Source organism: Odontesthes bonariensis, chromosome 11, assembly GCF_027942865.1.
Source record: "Odontesthes bonariensis isolate fOdoBon6 chromosome 11, fOdoBon6.hap1, whole genome shotgun sequence".
NCBI classification, from domain to species: Eukaryota; Metazoa; Chordata; class Actinopteri; order Atheriniformes; family Atherinopsidae; genus Odontesthes; species Odontesthes bonariensis.
This window is the reverse complement of record NC_134516.1, coordinates 27,930,141-27,951,922: the sequence shown is the minus strand read 5'-3', so window position 1 is coordinate 27,951,922 and position 21,782 is coordinate 27,930,141. Positions and strand designations below refer to the sequence as shown.

The window sequence follows — 21,782 nt, the reverse complement described above, 5'->3', positions numbered from 1 at the left end:
GAAACAGAGAATAAAGATCAGCCTTCCATTTACACCCGAGTCAATTTAAACTGCTTTTAGTTGCTGAGCTTTGATTGGGATCAGCTTACCGCTTTGTGCAGGAATGCAGGTGATGCTTCCAATCAGCACACAAGAAATCCACAAAACCCTGCAGAAACAGGGACATCTCATATGAAGTTCTGAGTACATTTAGAGACCAGTGGGGTCCAACCACCACCTCCCCTTAACATGCCCAGTCCTGTTGAGCTTAACTGCATATTCATAGTGTAATGCTGCGACCAAATGAGGTTCTGCTTGCCTCAGACATTTAAGGCAGCAGAGGTTCAGTGCCACCACTTAGAAGCACTGGGATAGACTAGAAGTTACTCACCTCATCCTGCTGCAATATAATTAAAGCTTGCCTGGGACCTGCTCCTGCCAAACTGCACTAACACAAAGTTCAGAGCCCTGTGACACTAACCTGAAGCTGCAGGAGCTGCTTTCATATGATCCTCAGTGCAGAGGGAACTGATTGCTCAGCGGTAACAGCTGCTGCTGAAAGCTGCAAGGCTGCAGTTAACTGGCAACAATGCACTAACATATGGAGCATCTCAGTGTTATGTCAATAAATAGATAATAATCAGGAACTCTCGTGAGTATTATGTATTTTATTTACATATATAAATATTAGATTATAAATATAAATGATCAAATATTCTGAACTGCTGATGAGAGCAGCTTTATTGGGAATTTGGCTGGAAATATACACTCATTCTTTCCTGTTTTTACTAAAAGATGCAGAAATATTAAACTCTGTAACATGTGTTTAGTGCACCAACCCATGCCAACTCAGTTAGCATACATACAGTTATAGGAATAGTTTACTGAATGTCCCATCTTGTAGACAGCCTCAGTGTTGCATTTCCAGTCCAGTCTGCTGTCCAGGTGAACCCTCAGGTATCTGTAATCCTCAACCACCTCTTCACCGAGGATGGAGACGCTGTTCAGCTGACTGCTGCTCCTCCTAAAATCCACAATCATCTCTTTTGTTTGTATCCAGATGAGGCGATAGTTTATTTTCCTATAGATGTGATAGTTTCATGTAGATGTGCTGAGGTGTGACAGGGAAGCTGTTGGTACATGGAGGATGTGAGGTCTGTAGCAGGAGGCAGCAGCATGCTGAGTTTGTCTGAACTCTTCCATCTGTCTGATCCCACATTATCCCAAAGCCTGTGAGCTTTTCCATTCCTGACCACACATCCCTCACACTGTTCTGCTGCAGATAGTTTCCCACCGACTTGCTCTCTTCCTTTTTTCTTCACACTCCTCCTTAACTCCCTGTTTCCCTCCATGAAGGCCTTCTTCTTTATGCTCAGTGGCTGCAACACAAGTTCACATCAACCAGGCGTTTGTTCAGAAAACAGCGTCACAGCTTTGGACTCAGGAAGTGTTTCAGATGTCAGCTGTCACTCAGACACACTCTCATAGGGCCTGGATAGCTCAGATGGTAGAGCATCAGACTTTTAATCTGAGGGTCCAGGGTTCAAGTCCCTGTTCAGGTGCAGAAATGTAATCTATTACTTAACCTGTACTTCCCTCTATGCCTGCACTCTGTTTCTACACTGTCACCTCTGACAGAGCCTGGCTGATGCTTTCCCTTCTATGTCGCTTTGCTGTTAGCCGCATCGTTATATCCTCATTTGTAAGTTATATAAACTATAGAATATTTCTATATAAACTATAGAAATCACCTTAAATACACCAGTTGCAGAGTGTTGATCACATTCACTGAAACTACAACAGGTTAAGAGCATTTATCATGAATAGTTCTGCCTTATATCAGGGCTTCTTTTCACTTAGATTTCACTATTTGGACAATCTGTAATGAATGAACACCCAGAACAGAACACAAGACATTACAGAGATAAATCAACGTTGGTGCAGTTTAAACAACAAGGGCATTGTTTGCTTCATTTAAGTGGCAATAAAACAAAGCACTTCATCAGAAAAATCAGTGTCAGAAATATATTTTGTAAAGGCCTCAAGAGACATAGATGTTGGAGGAAGTTGCGTAAACTGTGATGATGTCACAAGTTCAGTCGCAGTGGTGCTTCCAGCTTCTCTGGAGTTTGGTGTGTTCCACATAAGGAGCAGTATTCTTTAGTATTTCAGCTTTAGACTGACAACATTTGCTGCTCAGTTTTCCTCTGAGCCACAGAGATGCTCAGCTTTCATTGTGTCCAATAACTGCAGCTTCTAAAGTGGATTTCATAGCACTGCTGCATCTCTGACAGTTATCAGATCATTTGGGTGGAAAAACATACATCACAACCCTCTGAATCTGCTTTCAGTCCCACCTGAACAGTCTCTCACAGTTTCAGAAACAAAATGTGTCTTTGAGTTTGAATCTCAGCTGATATCTCCAACAACTGTAGAGGGACTCATATCATTTCACCAGCTGGTGTGATAAACTTACAGAAACACCTCAGGAGCAGCACCTGGGATCTTTTGGGAGAAAAGGGGATTCTCTCCATGCTGATAGAGCTGGTGATAAATGAGTTTATGGATCCTACATATTACAGAGTAAAACAATAATAAAGGTGCTTTCTGAGCCTTGACATTTTTTTCTTTTATTAGAAAAATGTTCCAAATTTGAATCCCATGGAGGGAGCCAATGAAGTACAGATTGATGCATAAAAGCATTAAAAACCTCTCCTGTAAGTTCTCTGTTCAAGTTTTATTCAGGTTCAGCTGCATGTTTCTCTTTATTGAATCTTTAAGCCCTCATAGATCAGTCTGATCCCAACAGAAGTCTGGCAGGTTTACTTGGTTGCTGTAGTTCACTAAAGCAGGACTCTGAGCAGGGCCCTCCGCTAACAGGCTCCTCTCCTTTAGAGCCAGTGGCAGGGTTGGGTTTGGGAGGTGACGTTGCTCTGTGCTTTAAACAGCAGGCTTTAATCCACCAAACTTTAGTTGGATTATTATCTGCTTTTCAGAGGACTAAATAAATAACACCACTAACTAAACCTTCAACTTAACCTGAACTAAGCAGAAGTTTGACTGGTTTGGATACGGTCAGGATCACACTCATTGGACACATAGAGGATCTGATTTACTTCCTTTACTTCTTCATTTGCTGTTCCAGAGAGAAGAGCTGTAGGACAGCACATCTGAGCGTCTGGAAGAATAGCTCAGACTGTTTGGTGAATGTTTTCAACCTCAGAGGTTCTGGGATCAAACCTTATGACTCAGTGAAGTTTCAGCTCCAAACACTAAAAATATGATTTGAAAAACACTCCAGAAACATCTTCAAGTGTGAAGGTGGCTTGGTGAGTTTCACAGAGACCACAACTTGCCAGTGGTGCAACATCTGGTTCAAGTCCTGCCTGTTATCTTCAGGATAACTTTACATTCAATGGAACAAACTCTCCATCCTTCCATTTGCTTTACCTGGTTTCAGGGGGACTGGAGCCTATCTGCCACAGAAACTCATCAACATTTGAATCCAACAACAAGTCTGAAACTAAATGAAAAACTGCAGTGTGTGTCACACGGTGATGGTCAGATGTTACATGCAGGCCGCAGAGAGAAGAGAAAAAAGCTTACTGCACCTGGTATTCCCAAGCGGTCTCCCATCCAAGTACTAACCAGGCCCGACCCTGCTTGGCTTCTGAGATCGGACAAGATCGGGCCTGTTCAGGGCGGTGTGGCCGTAAGCCACAGTCCCTGTGACAAATATATGTTATATAGGTGCTGGAACCATACGTTTCCCCTTTTTTACCAGAGAGCTGGCTTGAGAGGCTGCTGTTGAGCCTGCACATTGACTTCCCTGATGTGATTGTTCTCTGCAGCTGAAAATGGGACTCTCAGATAACTGTCTGTCAAGCTCCTCTGTTCCCTGTGTGTAGTTTTGTGTCCGTTGTCATATAGAGAAACCAGAGAAGCTCAATCCCACGACATGCTCATAAACTGCGTCTTCTCTAAACAGTATAGTTCTATTTTAGAAGTCGGAATACAATAACAGATTCTGTTTCAGAATCTATAAAAAGCTGGTTTGTGATTCCTTTGCTGGCTTACGGCCACACCACCCTGAACACGCCTGATCTCATCAGATCTCAGAAGCCAAGCAGAGGTGGGCCTGGTTAGTACTTGGATGGGAGACCGCCTGGGAATACCAGGTGCTGTAAGCCTTTTGGCTTCTCCAGGCGCATGCAGTTTGGCTACGTCAAATGCAAAAGTAGTCCCTGTTTGACTTTTTGGAACTTGTCCTTTCTCAGGACAAAGTTAAATGTATGAGGATCAAAGCCAACAATGGCCTGGGACATCTCAGCAGATCCAGGATCAGCAACATGGAGACTGAGAGCCAAAACCAAACAGAGGTGTCTGCCAACCAATCAGCAGCAGCCCAAGCTGGTTAACTTCCTGGTGTCTGTGTGTGTGTCTGTCACATCGTGGGAACCACCACCTGACAGCACACTCACAGCGTGGGGACCATAATCTTCGTGGGGACCAAAATGCTGGTCCCCACCAAGAAGAGCATTGAATCCTTAGAAAAAAAGGCCCTGTCAAATTTTTAGGGGCTACCCCACATGAATGAAAACCGGTTTTGTGTGTTTAAAGGTTGGGTAGGGGATCTTTTTCTGGAACATTTTTTTACATATTGCTTGAAATACTCTTCACACCCTCATTGCAACCAATTAATTAAAAGTTTTGACACAAATATGAAAAGTTTTAGTGGCCTCTAGAACGTACAATCTAGGAAAAACACTATCCAATCATACTGAACGGAGCGTTAACAATGATTGGATACTGATGCCGTCTATCAAACTGCAATCTGCTCCTCCCTCCCCCTGTGCGCGTACCCTGCTTCATGAACGAATTACGCCTCCAGAAGCTTGGCAGGAAGCTAAACAAGAGCCAGCTTGGCTAGCACCTAGCATTATTAAACGTATAGTTAGCATAAACTAAATACTAAATACTAAATACGGCAACGATCGATGCTTGCTGTCAGAACAGCGCTCGTGCACCTTCGTGCTCGTGCGCGTTCATGTACTCTAGAGGCGTGCCTTCGGGGGAAAGTGAAGAAAAGGGTTGGGACTTTTTACCTGTGTATTTTCAAAATGCAGCTTCGCTGGACTCAAAATCCAGGATCTCCTACCCTACCTTTAAGGCCCAATCCCAATTCACCCCTTGGCCCTACCCCTTACCCCTTCCCCTCCGTTTTGCGCGTTCACGTGAAGAGGTAGTGTTGTCCCAATACTCTTCCAAAGCCCTTCCCCTTACCCCTTCCCCTCCGTTGTAGCCCTTCAAACGGAGGGCTACGGCCAGGCAGACTCCGTTTGAAGGGGTATGATATATTTCCCAGAGTACAACGCGACTACCGGGAGATCGCGAGTCTTTTTAATCGTTTTAGGTTGTGATAACTGGTGTATTGTGTGAGTTTAACATGGTGGCAATGTGTAGTTGTTTTCTGCTATAAACGCACATGGGAAAAGTCGCTATTTTACATGGAGTAATCGGTCAATGCATGTGAAGGTGCTGCGAAAGAGTTGTCGTTTTTTATATCGTAACACGAGTATTTACAAGCAATGTAGTTGGTTAACCATAGAGAAGTTCCTTTTGAGCGTCATTTCGCTACCTATTATCACAAGTATTCATATACGTGACTGATTCACAGGGACTCAAGCACAAACAGAGCCTGATCAGGTTTAGCGCCGAAAACGAAGATCTGTTTCTAAAGTCATCCCCATCCCCAAAAAGAAGTAGGAAGTCCAATCCCATAATGGATTACCTGCTACAGGAGAGCCTGAAGGAGCAAAAGCGCCACGAGCAGAAAACGGAGCGCTTTTTAGCTCTGTTTGAGCGCATGATAGACAAACTTTACGGTGAGTTGATGCGCCATGCACCTATTGTACACACAGCCACCACTACCGCATTCTGAAACACCTTTTTTAATTTTTTACAATGGATGAAAGTGCATGCTATAATGTCATGTCGTGTCTTGTTCCACCAGAACATCACTGAGCCCATGCAGCACCTCCGATGTGCCCTCCGCTGTTCCTGCTCCGGTCATCTCGTTCTCGATGATTGCACTGTTGCCCGTTTATGTTCATATTGTTTATATTCATACTGTTTATTGTCCATATTTTCACCACACACTTTAAGCTGTTATTTCTGAAAATGAGCTGCCTTACCAGTCTGTAATGTGAGCCTAATAAAAGAAATTAAGGACAAAAGGTTTGCAAAGGTTTGAGCATGATTATCACATCAACATCATATTAACGACTGGAACGGATATTGGTATGAAGAGATTTATTACACAAGGGATAACAAAAAAATTGGGGTACACGTGGTCCAATAATTTGTAGGATGACCCGTCTGCTGGAAAGAAAAACATGGAAAGATCAGGCTTTCATCCTCCCAAACCAACACATTGATAGCACACACAATGCAGTGCATTTATTTATGTCATCAAATCTGAACCTGGTACAAAGAAAACCGCTTCAAAAACGCATGAGCTGCATGTTTATTCCAAACGGAACGAGGCGAGTAACAAAGGCTAAACGTTAGCTTATGCTTTCAGCTAGGTTAGCCAGGTTAGGATACTACTCCAATCAGCAAATCCAACGAGACAAGCAAATTGTTTCTATATTACACGATATCACAAATGTACAGTTAGAAGCACTTTCAAACACAAACACACGTTATCATATTCACACGCCGGTGTTGTGCCGAATTCGGCACCCCTGCCGTCAGATGCACCCCCTCGCGGGAGCGAGCGCGCACCACTCGTTTGTTCAGAAAGTGAAGCATTTCGCCTAAACAAACGCTGGGGAACATACTATTCTACGATTTAATTATTTATGAAGTAAATTGGAAGAGAAGAACATCTGTTGCTTTCAGTGATTAAAAGTTTAAAGGGAGAACTCTCTCTTCGTCGGTGGCGTAGTGGCTTAAGCAGCCGCCCCATGTACAGAGGCTACAGTCCTTGCTGCAGCTGGCCCCGGTTCGAGTCCCGCGCCGGACGGCCCTTTGCTGCATGTCTGCCCTGTCTCTCTGCTTCCTGTCTCTCTCCAACTGTCTATCCATTAAAGGCATGAAAAATATTAAATAAATAAAAAGTCTAAAGAGTGTTCTTCTCAACACAAAATCTCGTGATAGCGATCGCACAACAACACTTTTCTGTGAAAATATATACCCCAGCCATAAGTACAAAATAAATGGACTTGATTTTTTTCAAAACAAGGTTAATATATTTGACTTGGGGTTTCACAAGTCTAAATATGATTCCAGCTTTTGTTGCAAGGTTCAAAAGTAAGTGCTTTTATTTGTGTTAACCTGTAGGCTATGTAGGTCGAAACAATAGCCTTCTGATCCTGAATATCACAATATGAAAATGTAATTTGATCTATGCCTGATAGACAAGTCATAGCATCTGTGTGTTTCTCACCATTAAAGGACATATTCTCATATTCAATAGCTACACTTGTTTTTAAGAAATTAAATATTTTTCTTGCTGCTTTATAAGATAAAATACAATAAACCAATCCCCCATCCACCACTAACATATCTGTTATCAGACCTATCAAACTCGTACATATATTGGCACCAAATGCATGCAGTTAAAAGTACCTAATGCTGAGGTCAAAGAAATAAAATTGTGCAGATGGGGAGCATTTCATGGCAGGCCTTGTGTTCCCTTTCCTGTGATACAGCATGTACCCCCTGCTTAACTCTTACTGTAAAGCTGTCACATGCACTAAACTGACTCTGGTTAAACACACTACTTTTATCTTTGTACTGTGAAAAGCATTTGATGCTGGGATCAACAGAAGAAATATTGGGGGGGGGGGGGCATATTCCGGCAGGCCTGTTTTTCCACCTGCCAGAATAAGCACCCCCCCTTAACTTTTACTAGGAAGGTGGCACATGCTTGAAACTTACTCTACTTACACATACTAGTCCCAGTGTACTGTGAAAATGATTTGATGCTGGGATCAACAGAACAAATATTAAGGGGGGGTGCATATCACGGCAGGCCTGTTTTTCCACCTGCCGGAATAAGCACCCCCCCCTTAACTTGTACTAGGAAGGTGGCACATGCTTGAAACTTACTCTGCTTACACATACTAGTCCCCTGTGTGTACTGTGAAAATTATTTGATGCTGGGATTAACAGAACAAATATTAAGGGGGGGTGCATATCACGGCAGGCCTGTTTTTCCACCTGCCGGAATAAGCACCCCCCCCTTAACTTGTACTAGGAAGGTGGCACATGCTTGAAACTTACTCTGCTTACACATACTAGTCCCCTGTGTGTACTGTGAAAATTATTTGATGCTGGGATTAACATAACAAATATTAAGGGGGGGTGCATATCACGGCAGGCCTGTTTTTCCACCTGCCGGAATAAGCACCCCCCCCTTAACTTGTACTAGGAAGGTGGCACATGCTTGAAACTTACTCTGCTTACACATACTAGTCCCCTGTGTGTACTGTGAAAATTATTTGATGCTGGGATTAACAGAACAAATATTAAGGGGGGGTGCATATCACGGCAGGCCTGTTTTTCCACCTGCCGGAATAAGCACCCCCCCCTTAACTTGTACTAGGAAGGTGGCACATGCTTGAAACTTACTCTGCTTACACATACTAGTCCCCTGTGTGTACTGTGAAAATTATTTGATGCTGGGATTAACATAACAAATATTAAGGGGGGGTGCATATCACGGCAGGCCTGTTTTTCCACCTGCCGGAATAAGCACCCCCCCCTTAACTTGTACTAGGAAGGTGGCACATGCTTGAAACTTACTCTGCTTACACATACTAGTCCCATCTCTCTACTGTGAAAAGCATTTGATGCTGGGATCAACAGAAACAAAGTACAAGGGGGGTGCACATCACGGCAGGGCTGCTGTTAGTCAACTTGCCACGATATGCACCCCCTGTTAACTTTTACTAGCAAAGTGTCACATGTATGAAACTAACTCTGGTTACACATACTAGTCCCATCTCTCTACTGTGAAAAGCATTTGATGCTGGGATCAACAGAAACAAAGTACAAGGGGGGGTGCACATCATGGCAGGGCTGCTGTTGGTCAACTTGCCACGATGTGCACCCCCTGTTAACTTTTACTAGCAAAGTGTCACATGTATGAAACTAACTCTGGTTACACATACTAGTCCCATCTCTCTACTGTGAAAAGCATTTGATGCTGGGATCAACAGAAACAAAGTACAAGGGGGGGTGCACATCATGGCAGGGCTGCTGTTAGTCAACTTGCCACGATGTGCACCCCCTGTTAACTTTTACTAGCAAAGTGTCACATGTATGAAACTTACTCCACTTATCAGCATCAGTACTATAACTATATTCTCAAAAGCAATTGATGCTAGGAGAAACACACCACTTTCATGAAAATATTACTTATCAACATTAGTTTATGCATTATTTGTGATCTTTTTGTTTGACACAGAATTGCATTTGCATCTTTGCATATCAAATAACATACTATATAACTAGCAACATAAATAACATTTTAACTGCATTTACCCCCTCTTTTTAGTGTTTTTTTTTTGTTGTTGTTGTTGTTTTGTTTTACATAATTACATAGTAATTAGATAAATTTAGCCATTTGGTCGAGTCATTTTATTATGATTTATATACATTTAAACAGCAGGTAACGCAAAATGCATTACCTATTTCGGCAAATGACGTTACAACACGTGACAACAAATTTGTGGGTACCCCATTAAGGCCCTGACACCGACAGCAATATGGATCCAGTATTGTACCAGTCCATTCTGGATTATAAAAATAAAGGCACGTATTTGCCTAATATTACTAAAAGTGAGAAAAATGAAGTTCGACGAAAGGCTTCAAAGTTTGTCTTAGAAGGTGAGTTACGTATTTCTCGCGCTGGTGCGTTTACGCAACGGTCTTGATATGTTTCTGTTATTATTTCGGCCATTTGTCATTAGGAGAGAGAGAAAAGCACTGATGAGGATGATGATGCTTCAGAACCTGAAAGTTTTGACTCATCTGTTGAGGAGGATTATGAAAAGAAACTAGAGTGCTCATATTTCAGCCTGCTCAGACAGCAGGGCCACAGCTCCAACTTTGTATACAGGCCTATTGACAGCACGGACACAGTGACAACACATGTTCATTTTATAAATATTGTACATTATGTGTGTTTTTTGTATGTTTAGTAAATATTTTGTTCTGATGAACGAAATATTTTCTGATTCTGCTATCTAATGTGAAGTCATTATTTAGCCTCTTTTATCTCACACTAGAGACATTTGGTGAAAATAGAATGACAATTACAATTTATTTCCTAGATGGAGAACTGTACTACCTAAAAGGCCCTGGTAAGGTCACCAAAACCAAAGTGGTTAGAGGCACAGAAGAGGCTAATGCCATTTTTAGTGATTTTCATGACAGCGCCACTGGGGGTCATGCTGGACAAAAAAAAACCAGAGATGCCATTTCAAAAAGGTTTTTCTGGCCTGGGATGTCTGCTGACATAGACAAATGGGTAAGGAAGCACTGCAATTGTGTGTGTGTGTGTGTATTTTTATGAAGTTTAACCTGTTCTACATGGTCGACTCAAATGTGAGGTGATGTTTATGTGTTTTAAACAGGTGTCAGAATGTATGGTGTGCCAGTCAGCTGCTCATATCATTAAACAGGAGGTGGAGTATACCCCAATAAAGGTAGCTGTTGTTGACACATTCTCAAAATCAATCTTTTGTTTTATCCCAAAACATATTTATCTTACAGATACAAAGACATAAAAAAAATCTTTACATACTTCTCAGTAGAGCATGTGGAAAGGAAGAAAGTCCTGACTGACTGAAGTCAAATCATTTTCTTTAAACAACAGAATGCTACACCATTATATCCAGAATGAAATCATAATTTTATTTTCTACTGCTTTTCCTCAGGTTAAGCATCCATTTGAATTACTTGGCATGGACCTGATAGGTAAACTGAAAACCACAAAAAGTGGCTACCAGTATATCTGTGTCATGGTGGACTACCTGACCAAATGGCCCCAAGCCTATCCTCTTCGTACCAAAACAGCAGCTGAGGTGACTGAGTGTATCATAAAATTTTTCCATCAGTTTGAGGCTCCGAAAAGGATACTGACGGATCAAGGAAGAGAGTTTGTGAATGGGGTAAGTTTGAAAATACCCTGTTGGTGAAATATTTCAGTTGTGTTTTGATCTAAATATGTTCTTTATATTAACAGATAAACAAGAATGTATGTGCCAGGTTGGGGATTCAGAGGAGTCTTTGTTCACCATATCACCCCCAAACTAATGGGCTAGTAGAGAGGTTGAATGGTACCATACAAAGGTGAGGCAAATGGTTGATTTAACATCAATTAATTATATACTTAATGTACATTATTGTCATATGTACCATATGGTCTTCATTTTACAGTAGCAAATGCAAGTGGGGCCATAAATATATGTTTTTAGGAGATGCCTATTGTCAGTTAAAATTCTCTTGTTTTTTTAGAGCTCTCAGCAAGCTGGTGGCACAAAAACCAGAAACCTGGGATGAATACTTGGATGCAGTCATGTTTGGGTTGCGGACCAAGAAGCAGATCACAACCCAGTTCTCCCCATTTTTTTTAATGTTTGGGCGAGAGGCTCGGTACCCAACAGAGGTGCCTGAACACTACATGGTCGGTAAACATGTGTCAATATAATTTTAGGCTGATGCAGTGTTGAAAACATGGACTGAAAGAATGTAAAACATATGTTCACAGGTGGACAACAGTGTTGAGGATGTTGTGGCTGAGGAAGCTGTGTCAGAGGACATAAAGCGGCTTGACAAAATCAAAGACATTCTTGATGACAATGTCAGCAAGCAGCAGGAGCGCACAAGGAAGCGTATGAAGGAGGGTGTTCCTAAACCTGCCTTGAAAATAGGGGACAAGGTGTGGAGACAGAATGTACGAAGTCAGCAGAGAAAGGGTGGCAAACTGGAGGCAAACTTCCTTGGCCCTTTCACCCTGGTGGCACTACAGGGGAAAAGCGCTGATCTGCTGGCAGAAGATGGTACTGTTTTTAAAAGTGTGAATGTTGATCATTTAAATATTGCAAAGGTGAAGCTGCCCCGAATCCCTCAAAAAATCAGCAAATCAGCGGCCACAGCAGCCCCAGCGCCAGCCTCCACAGAAGCGCCACCAGCAGCGCCAGCACCACCTGCAGCTCCAGCAGTGCCAGCTTCCACACACGCGTCAGCACCACCAACAGCTCCAGCAGCGCCACCACCACCAGCAGCTCCAGCAGCGCCACTACCACCAACAGCTCCAGCAGTGCCAGCACCACCGTCAGTGCCAGCAGCCCCAGCACCACCAACAGCTCCAGCAGCGCCACCACCACCAGCAGCTCCAGCAGCACCAGCACCACCCTCAGTGCCAGCAGCCCCAGCACCACTAACAGCTCCAGCAGTGCCACCACCACCAGCAGCTCCAGCAGCGCCACCACCAGCAGCTCCAGCACCACCAGCAGCCCCAGCGCCACCTGCAGCTCCAGCAGTGCCAGCCTCCACAGGCGCACCAGCACCACCAACAGCTCCAGCAGCGCCAGCACCACCGTCAGTGCCAGCAGCCCCAGCACCACCAACAGCTCCAGCAGCGCCAGCACCACCGACAGCGGCAGCACCACCAGCACCACCAGCACCAGCCTCCATGGTAGCGCCAGCATCAACAGGCACTGTCTCAGCAGCCACCTCACCAGCTCCAATATATGCACACACTTCAGTTGAAAAATGTAGGTATTATGATATTGATTTTTTTTATATGAATAGTGATTTTATTTTTAAGAAAGTACAAATCTTGTACTATAATATTGATGTCAAAAATGTTATATAATGTTGTACTGTATTTCTTTTTTAAGATGTGCAGGAGGCATGGGCAGGGAAAGATGTACATGTACTTCTTTCCAAAGTGGGCCCATACAAATTGTTTTATTGGGATATTCAAAATACTGGTCCCGACAAGGAGCTTGAGAGTGAGGTATTACTTTTTCATTATTGTATGAAATCATCAATTTCCAGTCTCTAATGGCTAATATTTCAGCAATAACAGATACAGTACATTGTGTTGCAATGCAATTACCTTAAGTCATGCAAGGAAATTCAGTAATATTACAACAATGCAGTAGATAGTATTTCAGTGAAACTGCCTCTGTGTAATACATAATGCCATGTTTGTAACAAATTTTTATAGGTGATCAATGCATATTTGACAGTGCTTGTGCGGCAATACAACCAATTCAATGCTGATAAAGCCACTGTTATTGACACCTATGCGATGACTGCCATCTGGCAGAAAAAAATTGGAAAAATACGGGTATGTACTGACTCATTTTGTAAATGTTGCAAAAATGCATTTTTCAAGTAACAGGATTTAGTATTTTTTGTGACTATTTTCAGATTGATCCAGTGGCACACAAAGTTATTGTGGGAGTTGTCAACATGAACCATCATTGGATGTTGGTGGTAAGAGGAACACTGCACAACTCTCGCTACTTTAAGCTCCTTGTCTATATTGGCCATTTTACTAGATAAATTTGGACATGCATACATACTCTCAGTTGTTATGATTAAAAGGTTCTACACAAAACCTTACATTGTAGAATTTCACTAACTTCACTAATACCAGTGGTCTCTGACTAATGTATGTTGTGTTTCCATGTGAATGATAAAAGGTTATGTACCCGCATGAGAAAAAAACGCTCTTCTTAGATCCACTCGGGGAAACAAAAGGGCAGATAAAGCTGTGCCTGGAGTCAACAAGGTAAGTTTGACTATAAAAGGTAGTAGTAGTTCTATCCATTGAGCTGCTAAATGTTTATGTGCAACAGTTTTCACACATCTACTATTTACATACTTTAGAGCCTTCATGAGGAAAAAAGGCTGCCATGTTTCAAGGTGGACATGCAGCACTCTACCTCATGAACGTCAACAGGATGGCACATCCTGTGGTGTCCTGGCCTTGAAAGTGAGTAGGAAATACAGTTACCTAAACGTTATTGTCAAACTCAAATTCAGTAGCAATTACAGTGAACATCTTCATCAGCTTTTACAGATATTGATGTACGTTTTGTTAAATTTGTTTATACTACACATATATTATATGAAATACATTTCATGTTTGATTTGTATGTTAAGACGCAATCCTCATGCCATTCTACTAATCAAACTTCTCTGAAGTTTGCAGAGAAAATTTTACAGGGGGAGGCAATAAATGTTGACACCTCAAAGAAGGCAGTGGACAGATTGAGGCTGGACATAGCCACTTCCCTCCTGAGAGAATCTGGTGTGTTTCCTTTTTCCTCAACACTGTCAATCACTTCATGTTGTTGGTTGTATGCATGTTTTCTCATAAATATGCAACTATAAGCTAGTGAATTAATATTGTGCAATTCAAATTGTATTAATCAGAACATTGTTGAATATTGTTTGTCTTAACAGATGAACTAAGCAGCCTGTGCTTTGATTGTGGAATGGAGGAACAGGACCAAGATGAAGCAAAATGGGTAATGTCTTCATATTCCAAAATGTAAAAAATAAAATGATTTTTTTTAAACTGAAGGAATATTAAGGATATTAATAGTACATTTAGAGTTATCCTATATTCAGGGATACCCTATGTAAAACTTATGAACCACTACACATCCCTGTTTTTCCAGATTTGCTGTGACACCTGTCAGAGGTGGTACCACCACAAATGTGTCCAGAGGCCTTCAGTGGATGAAGAGTACTTGTGTCCTGCATGCAAATAAGTTTGTTTTCTGTCAGCTAGAGACAAAAGGGGTGCAACCAGGATCTTATTTTTTACCTTTCAACTTTTTTTTTTACACTGTGAGATAGGGCCTTGGTGAAGGTATGTGTTCGTGCCATTCTTTTGTTCAGTATTTAATTTATTATTTGCTCATTGTTTATTTTATTATTTATTTTGATATTGTTGTAAGAATATGTATATTGATGATACATTTATTTTTATGTTCTTTTCCATAAAGACACCATTGAAAAATTTTTTGTTGTTAATTGTGATGGTGTTCAGTATTGAATAAATGGTGGTTCGTGACAGTAAATTCTGGCTCATTCTGATAAGTGGAGTAAGTTTCATGCATATGACACTTTCCTAGTAAAAGTTAACAGGGGGTGCATATCGTGGCAAGTTGACCAGCAGCAGCCCTGCCGTGATGTGCACCCCTCTTGTACTTTGTTTCTGTTGATCCCAGCATCAAATGCTTTTCACAGTAGAGAGATGGGACTAGTATGTGTAACCAGGGTTAGTTTCATACATGTGACACTTTGCTAATAAAAGTTAACAGGGGGTGCATATCGTGGCAAGTTGACCAACAGCAGCCCTGCCGTGATGTGCACCCCCCTTGTACTTTGTTTCTGTTGATCCCAGCATCAAATGCTTTTCACAGTAGAGAGATGGGACTAGTATGTGTAAGCAGAGTAAGTTTCAAGCATGTGCCACCTTCCTAGTACAAGTTAAGGGGGGGGTGCTTATTCCGGCAGGTGGAAAAACAGGCCTGCCGTGATATCCACCCCCCCTTAATATTTGTTATGTTAATCCCAGCATCAAATAATTTTCACAGTACACACAGGGGACTAGTATGTGTAAGCAGAGTAAGTTTCAAGCATGTGCCACCTTCCTAGTACAAGTTAAGGGGGGGGTGCTTATTCTGGCAGGTGGAAAAACAGGCCTGCCGTGATATCCACCCCCCCTTAATATTTGTTATGTTAATCCCAGCATCAAATAATTTTCACAGTACACACAGGGGACTAGTATGTGTAAGCAGAGTAAGTTTCAAGCATGTGCCACCTTCCTAGTACAAGTTAAGGGGGGGGTGCTTATTCCGGCAGGTGGAAAAACAGGCCTGCCGTGATATGCACCCCCCCTTAATATTTGTTCTGTTAATCCCAGCATCAAATAATTTTCACAGTACACACAGGGGACTAGTATGTGTAAGCAGAGTAAGTTTCAAGCATGTGCCACCTTCCTAGTACAAGTTAAGGGGGGGGTGCTTATTCCGGCAGGTGGAAAAACAGGCCTGCCGTGATATCCACCCCCCCTTAATATTTGTTATGTTAATCCCAGCATCAAATAATTTTCACAGTACACACAGGGGACTAGTATGTGTAAGCAGAGTAAGTTTCAAGCATGTGCCACCTTCCTAGTACAAGTTAAGGGGGGGGTGCTTATTCCGGCAGGTGGAAAAACAGGCCTGCCGTGATATGCACCCCCCCTTAATATTTGTTCTGTTAATCCCAGCATCAAATAATTTTCACAGTACACACAGGGGACTAGTATGTGTAAGCAGAGTAAGTTTCAAGCATGTGCCACCTTCCTAGTACAAGTTAAGGGGGGGGTGCTTATTCCGGCAGGTGGAAAAACAGGCCTGCCGTGATATGCACCCCCCCTTAATATTTGTTCTGTTGATCCCAGCATCAAATCATTTTCACAGTACACTGGGACTAGTATGTGTAAGCAGAGTAAGTTTCAAGCATGTGCCACCTTCCTAGTAAAAGTTAAGGGGGGGTGCTTATTCTGGCAGGTGGAAAAACAGGCCTGCCGGAATATGCCCCCCCCCCCCCAATATTTCTTCTGTTGATCCCAGCATCAAATGCTTTTCACAGTACAAAGATAAAAGTAGTGTGTTTAACCAGAGTCAGTTTAGTGCATGTGACAGCTTTACAGTAAGAGTTAAGCAGGGGGTACATGCTGTATCACAGGAAAGGGAACACAAGGCCTGCCATGAAATGCTCCCCATCTGCACAATTTTATTTCTTTGACCTCAGCATTAGGTACTTTTAACTGCATGCATTTGGTGCCAATATATGTACGAGTTTGATAGGTCTGATAACAGATATGTTAGTGGTGGATGGGGGATTGGTTTATTGTATTTTATCTTATAAAGCAGCAAGAAAAATATTTAATTTCTTAAAAACAAGTGTAGCTATTGAATATGAGAATATGTCCTTTAATGGTGAGAAACACACAGATGCTATGACTTGTCTATCAGGCATAGATCAAATTACATTTTCATATCGTGATATTCAGGATCAGAAGGCTATTGTTTCGACCTACATAGCCTACAGGTTAACACAAATAAAAGCACTTACTTTTGAACCTTGCAACAAAAGCTGGAATCATATTTAGTCTTGTGAAACCCCAAGTCAAATATATTCACCTTGTTTTGAAAAAAATCAAGTCCATTTATTTTGTACTTATGGCTGGGGTATATATTTTCCCAGAACAGAAAAGTGTTGTTGTGCGTTCGCTATCACGAGATTTTGTGTTGAGAAGAACACTCTTTAGACTTTTTATTTATTTAATATTTTTTATGCCTTTAATGGATAGACAGTTGGAGAGAGACAGGAAGCAGAGAGATGGGTAAGACATGCAGCAAAGGGCCGTCCGGCGCGGGACTCGAACCGGGGCCAGCTGCAGCAAGGACTGTAGCCTCTGTACATGGGGCGGCTGCTTAAGCCACTACGCCACCGACGAAGAGAGAGTTCTCCCTTTAAACTTTTAATGACTGAAAGCAACAGATGTTCTTCTCTTCCATTTCCTTCATAAATAATTAAATCGTAGAATAGTATGTTCCCCAGCGTTTGTTTAGGCGAAATGCTTCACTTTCTGAACAAACGAGTGGTGCGCGCTCGCTCCCGCGAGGGGGTGCATCTGACGGCAGGGGTGCCGAATTCGGCACAACATCGGTGTTCTGTCGATTTGTGCTACTTGGCGTGAAAACGAAACTTAGAAAATCGGCTCGGCGCATGCGCAAAACCACAAAGTAGCAATTCTCGACAAGTAGGAGAAATCGAATGAACACCGGCCTCCCATCTTACAAGAACCAGCCTGGAGCTTCCAGCGGTCACACGCGCATTCAATCCGCTCTCCAGCACCCATCCTCGGACACATGCTCCTCCATGACTTCCTTTTTCCAGCCATGATTCGCGCGCTTGCTGCCCGGTGTCAACTCGTTACGTTGGCTAGCGAGGCAGAAGCAGACGTCCAGAAAGGAATCAAGGGAGTAAAAAATAAAATAGCTACACGTAGTTTTAAAATTTTTTTTGCACATGTTTACATTCATAAAATGGCCAAAAATGAACATTATTAGCGGATTTCTTGATCACTATAAACGAATTATTTAAACAGCATTTGTATAGAAATGATTCCGTCCCAAGCCTTTTGATCTATACAAGCGGTTGATTACTATATCCGTGACCACTATAAGCGGTTTCCACTGTATTTGTTTTCTTTATTTCCTTTTTACTTTCAGAGAAAATTGCCAAATGACATGATGCCAATGTTTCTTTTCGCGAGTATTCCATCACAGTCGTGCTTGAGTGTAGACATGAATGGTTTCAATGAATCTTCAATCAAAGGCTGTGATTATGAAAGAATATATTTGAAAAAAAAACTAACTGTATCCAAGGGTATGAATGGATTTGTGAGGAATGTTAGAATTGAGGCCGTCAGCAGGGACCGAAGAGGATGTCCGAGTCCAGCACGTTCATCTTTAACAGTGAAACACGGTAGATTACTGCACTCTCCAAGATCACAACAGCCGCCTCGCCTCAGCGTTGCACATCAAACAGCACCCAGAAACTCACCCCACTGCTTGCTTCTTCACACTGACTTACCAAAGTTAGAAGAGAAATACTGTTAGACTTTGCCTCTCAGGAGTTCACTCTGCAGCTCTCAGTTAAAGAGTCCAGAGGCTGCTCAATCATATTTAGTTCCAATTACGCTCAATAGGGGCTCTATTAAACACATAAAAGTAAAATACTTGTGGAATGCACTCATATGGTTCAAAGCTGATGAGACTTAACCCCCCCCACACTCACAGCACATATAAAGGTGAAGTCAGAAAAGAACGAGTTTAGTCGAGCATAAAGACTGGCTGCAGTGGAGAAAATGTCCCGTCTGGCCTGTGTGCTGTGGTTAACAGGTGCTTAAGGACCTCAGTCCATTTTTTTTTTAGTCAAACAAAGCTTGTTTTTTCATCCATTTAATCTTTTTATTGAATTGGTCGTCTTTTAAGTCTGAATGTGAAGAGTTCATTTCAACAACAGGTGGTTTGTGCCCGGCAGCGAATGACTGACCAGTCTTTGTGCTCGCCGGGCTGCCTCCCAGCTCTTTTTTTTTTTTTTAGCTTGTGGCTTGGTTTAAAGGTGCTTAGCTTAGCAACGCAGAATGGCTCTGACCTATCTATCGGATTCATGCTAATGTTTGTAGATTCATTTTGAGCGTTCAGTAATAAATTTGTTTCACTGCTCAAATGACACAAAAGTGCTCAAAATATCAAACCGTTTAAGAAGTTTCTTTTTCACTTATTTTACAACTTTGGAGCGGGACCTTTTTTTTTTTTTTTTAATTTTGAAGAATATTTTCCTTTTCAGTTTTAAGCCAGGCTTAACAAGCAAGACTCAAACAGGATTTGAATAGTCACCAGTGGTCAATTCATCACATCAACTTGAGAACACACAATACTCAGGCTAACTTCCAAAAAAAAAACCTATAAATTGGTTTCACCAGAGTTGCCATATTCTCACTGTTCTCGTGAACAGTTGAGCATAAATGTCTCGCTGTATAAGGCTGCCATGTTGCCAACTGAGGCTGCAAACTGATTTGCATGTTTGTGCACATGAACAAATTAAATTCATCTAGGCAAGGCAAGGCAATTTTATTTATTGAGCACAATTCATACACAGGGCAATTCAAAGTGCTTTACAGCTACATAAAATCACAAGAAGGTGATAAAACCATTAAAAAGGAATTAAAAAAATAAAAGAAAGAAATTAAAAAAGAAAGAAATTTAAAAACCATTAAAATAATCATTAATTAATTAAAAAGTGAAGAGTGCAGATAAAATACTTTCAGGTGTCATATGCACAGCTAAATAGAACTGTTTTCAGCCTGGATTTAAACATTGTCAGAGTTGAGGCCTGTCTCACATCTTCTGGAAGACTGTTCCAGATTTTAGGGGCATAAAACTGAAACGCAGCCTCACCTTGTTTAGTCCTGACTCTGGGCACCAGCAGGAGACCCCTCCCTGAGGTTCTCAGAGCCCGAGTTGGTTCATATGGCTCTAACATGTCAGAGATGTACTTTGGCGCTTGACCATGAAGAGACTTGTACACAAGCAGAGCTGTTTTAAAGTCTATTCTCTGAGCGGCAGGAAGCCAGTGCAGAGACCTGAGCGCTGGACTAATATGGTCGTATTTCCTGGTTCTAGTCAGGACTCGAGCAGCAGCGTTCTGGATGTACTGCAGCTGTCTTACAGCCCGTTTAGAGAGCCCAGTGAGCAGGCCGTTACAGTAGTCTAACCTGCTGGAGACAAACGCATGGATCAGTCTCTCTAAGTCTGCTTTAGACACTATTCCTTTGATTCTGGCAATGTTTTTTAGATGGTAAAAAGCTGCTGATGTTACAGATTTAATGTGGCTGTTAAAGTTCAGGTCTGAGTCCAATATTACCCGGAGATTTCTAACTTGATAGTTAGGTTTTAGAGAGAGTCTCAAGGTGACTGATAACACTTTCTCTTTGTTTCTGTGGGCCACAGACAATGATTTCAGTTTTGTCTGAGTTTAGCTGGAGGAAATTGTTTTGCATCCACACACTGATCTGTTCGATGCAGCGACACAGTGTATCTACAGGCCCGTATTCTCCTGCCGTCAGTGACACGTAGATCTGAGTGTCATCTGCATAATTGTGGTAGGACACATTATAGCTGCGTATTAGCTGGCCTAACGGAAGGATGTACAGATTGAACAATACGGGTCCCAGGATTGACCCCTGGGGAACCCCACAGGTCATAGCCATTTGGTCTGAGACACAGTTACCAATTTCAACAAAATATTTCCTGTCCTCCAGATAGGACTTGAACCAGTTTAAAGCACGACCAGAGATTCCCACCCAGTCTTCTAACCTCTGTAATAAGGTTGCATGGTCAACTGTGTCAAAGGCAGCACTCATGTCCAGCAGAACTAAGACTGTGACTCTACTCGCATCTCTGTTCAGGCGGATGTCATTTGTCACCTTGATCAGAGCTGTCTCAGTGCTGTGGTGGGGCCTAAAGCCTGATTGGAAAGTATCAAAAGCATTGTTAGACAGGAGAAAGTCACTAAGCTGTTGGTATACAACTTTTTCTAGGACTTTGCCTAAGAATGGCAGGTTTGATATGGGCCGGTAGTTGTTCAGTACTGTGGCATCAAGCTTGCTCTTCTTTAGAAGAGGCTTAATGACAGCGGTTTTTAAGGCCTTTGGAAATGTTCCAGTCTGGAGTGAGATGTTGACTAGATGAGCGAGTTGTGGTAACAAACTGCTCAGCACAGACTTTAGGAATCTAGTGGGCAACTCATCAAGGCAGCACGTTGATGAACTCAGACTGCAGATGGTCTCTTCGACTGTTTTGTCAGTAACAGGTGTGAAATGTGTCAGCTCTAGGTGTCTAGCTGGCTGCAGAGTAGTTATTTGTGTTGTGGAAATTATTGCATTTTTAATGCCTTGAACTTTGTCATTAAAGAATATTGCAAACTCATTACACTTGGATGTAGAAATGAGTTCTAAAGGCAGTGAAACTGGAGGGTTTGTTAATCTGTTTACTGTAGCAAACAGGACACGCGAGTTGTTACTGCAGTTTTTGATGATTTCAGAAAAATAACTCTCCCTCGTTCTACACAAAGTCTGGTTGAACACACATAGCTTTTCTTTGTAAGTCTCATAATAAACCTGGAGCTTTGACTTGCGC

General features: G+C 42.2%; 1 long non-coding RNA gene, 2 other non-coding genes and 1 pseudogene across 3 annotated transcripts; 3 read left to right on the top strand and 1 right to left on the bottom strand.

The window, feature by feature from the left end:
- The first annotated feature begins 1,468 nt into the window (after window positions 1-1,468).
- On the top strand, window positions 1,469-1,541 carry trnak-uuu (transfer RNA lysine (anticodon UUU)). Its single transcript has one exon. It is a non-coding gene; the product is annotated as a tRNA-Lys (tRNA).
- A 2,037-nt stretch (window positions 1,542-3,578) lies between these two features.
- Window positions 3,579-3,697, bottom strand: LOC142393627 (5S ribosomal RNA; annotated as a pseudogene).
- Window positions 3,698-4,050: 353 nt separating this feature from the next.
- Window positions 4,051-4,169, top strand: LOC142392983 (5S ribosomal RNA). Its single transcript, XR_012771609.1, has one exon. It is a non-coding gene; the product is annotated as a 5S ribosomal RNA (ribosomal RNA).
- A 998-nt stretch (window positions 4,170-5,167) lies between these two features.
- On the top strand, window positions 5,168-6,586 carry LOC142391430 (uncharacterized). Its single transcript, XR_012770561.1, has 3 exons — window positions 5,168-5,326; window positions 5,657-5,864; window positions 5,993-6,586. It is a non-coding gene; the product is annotated as an uncharacterized LOC142391430 (long non-coding RNA).
- The last annotated feature ends 15,196 nt before the right edge of the window (window positions 6,587-21,782 follow it).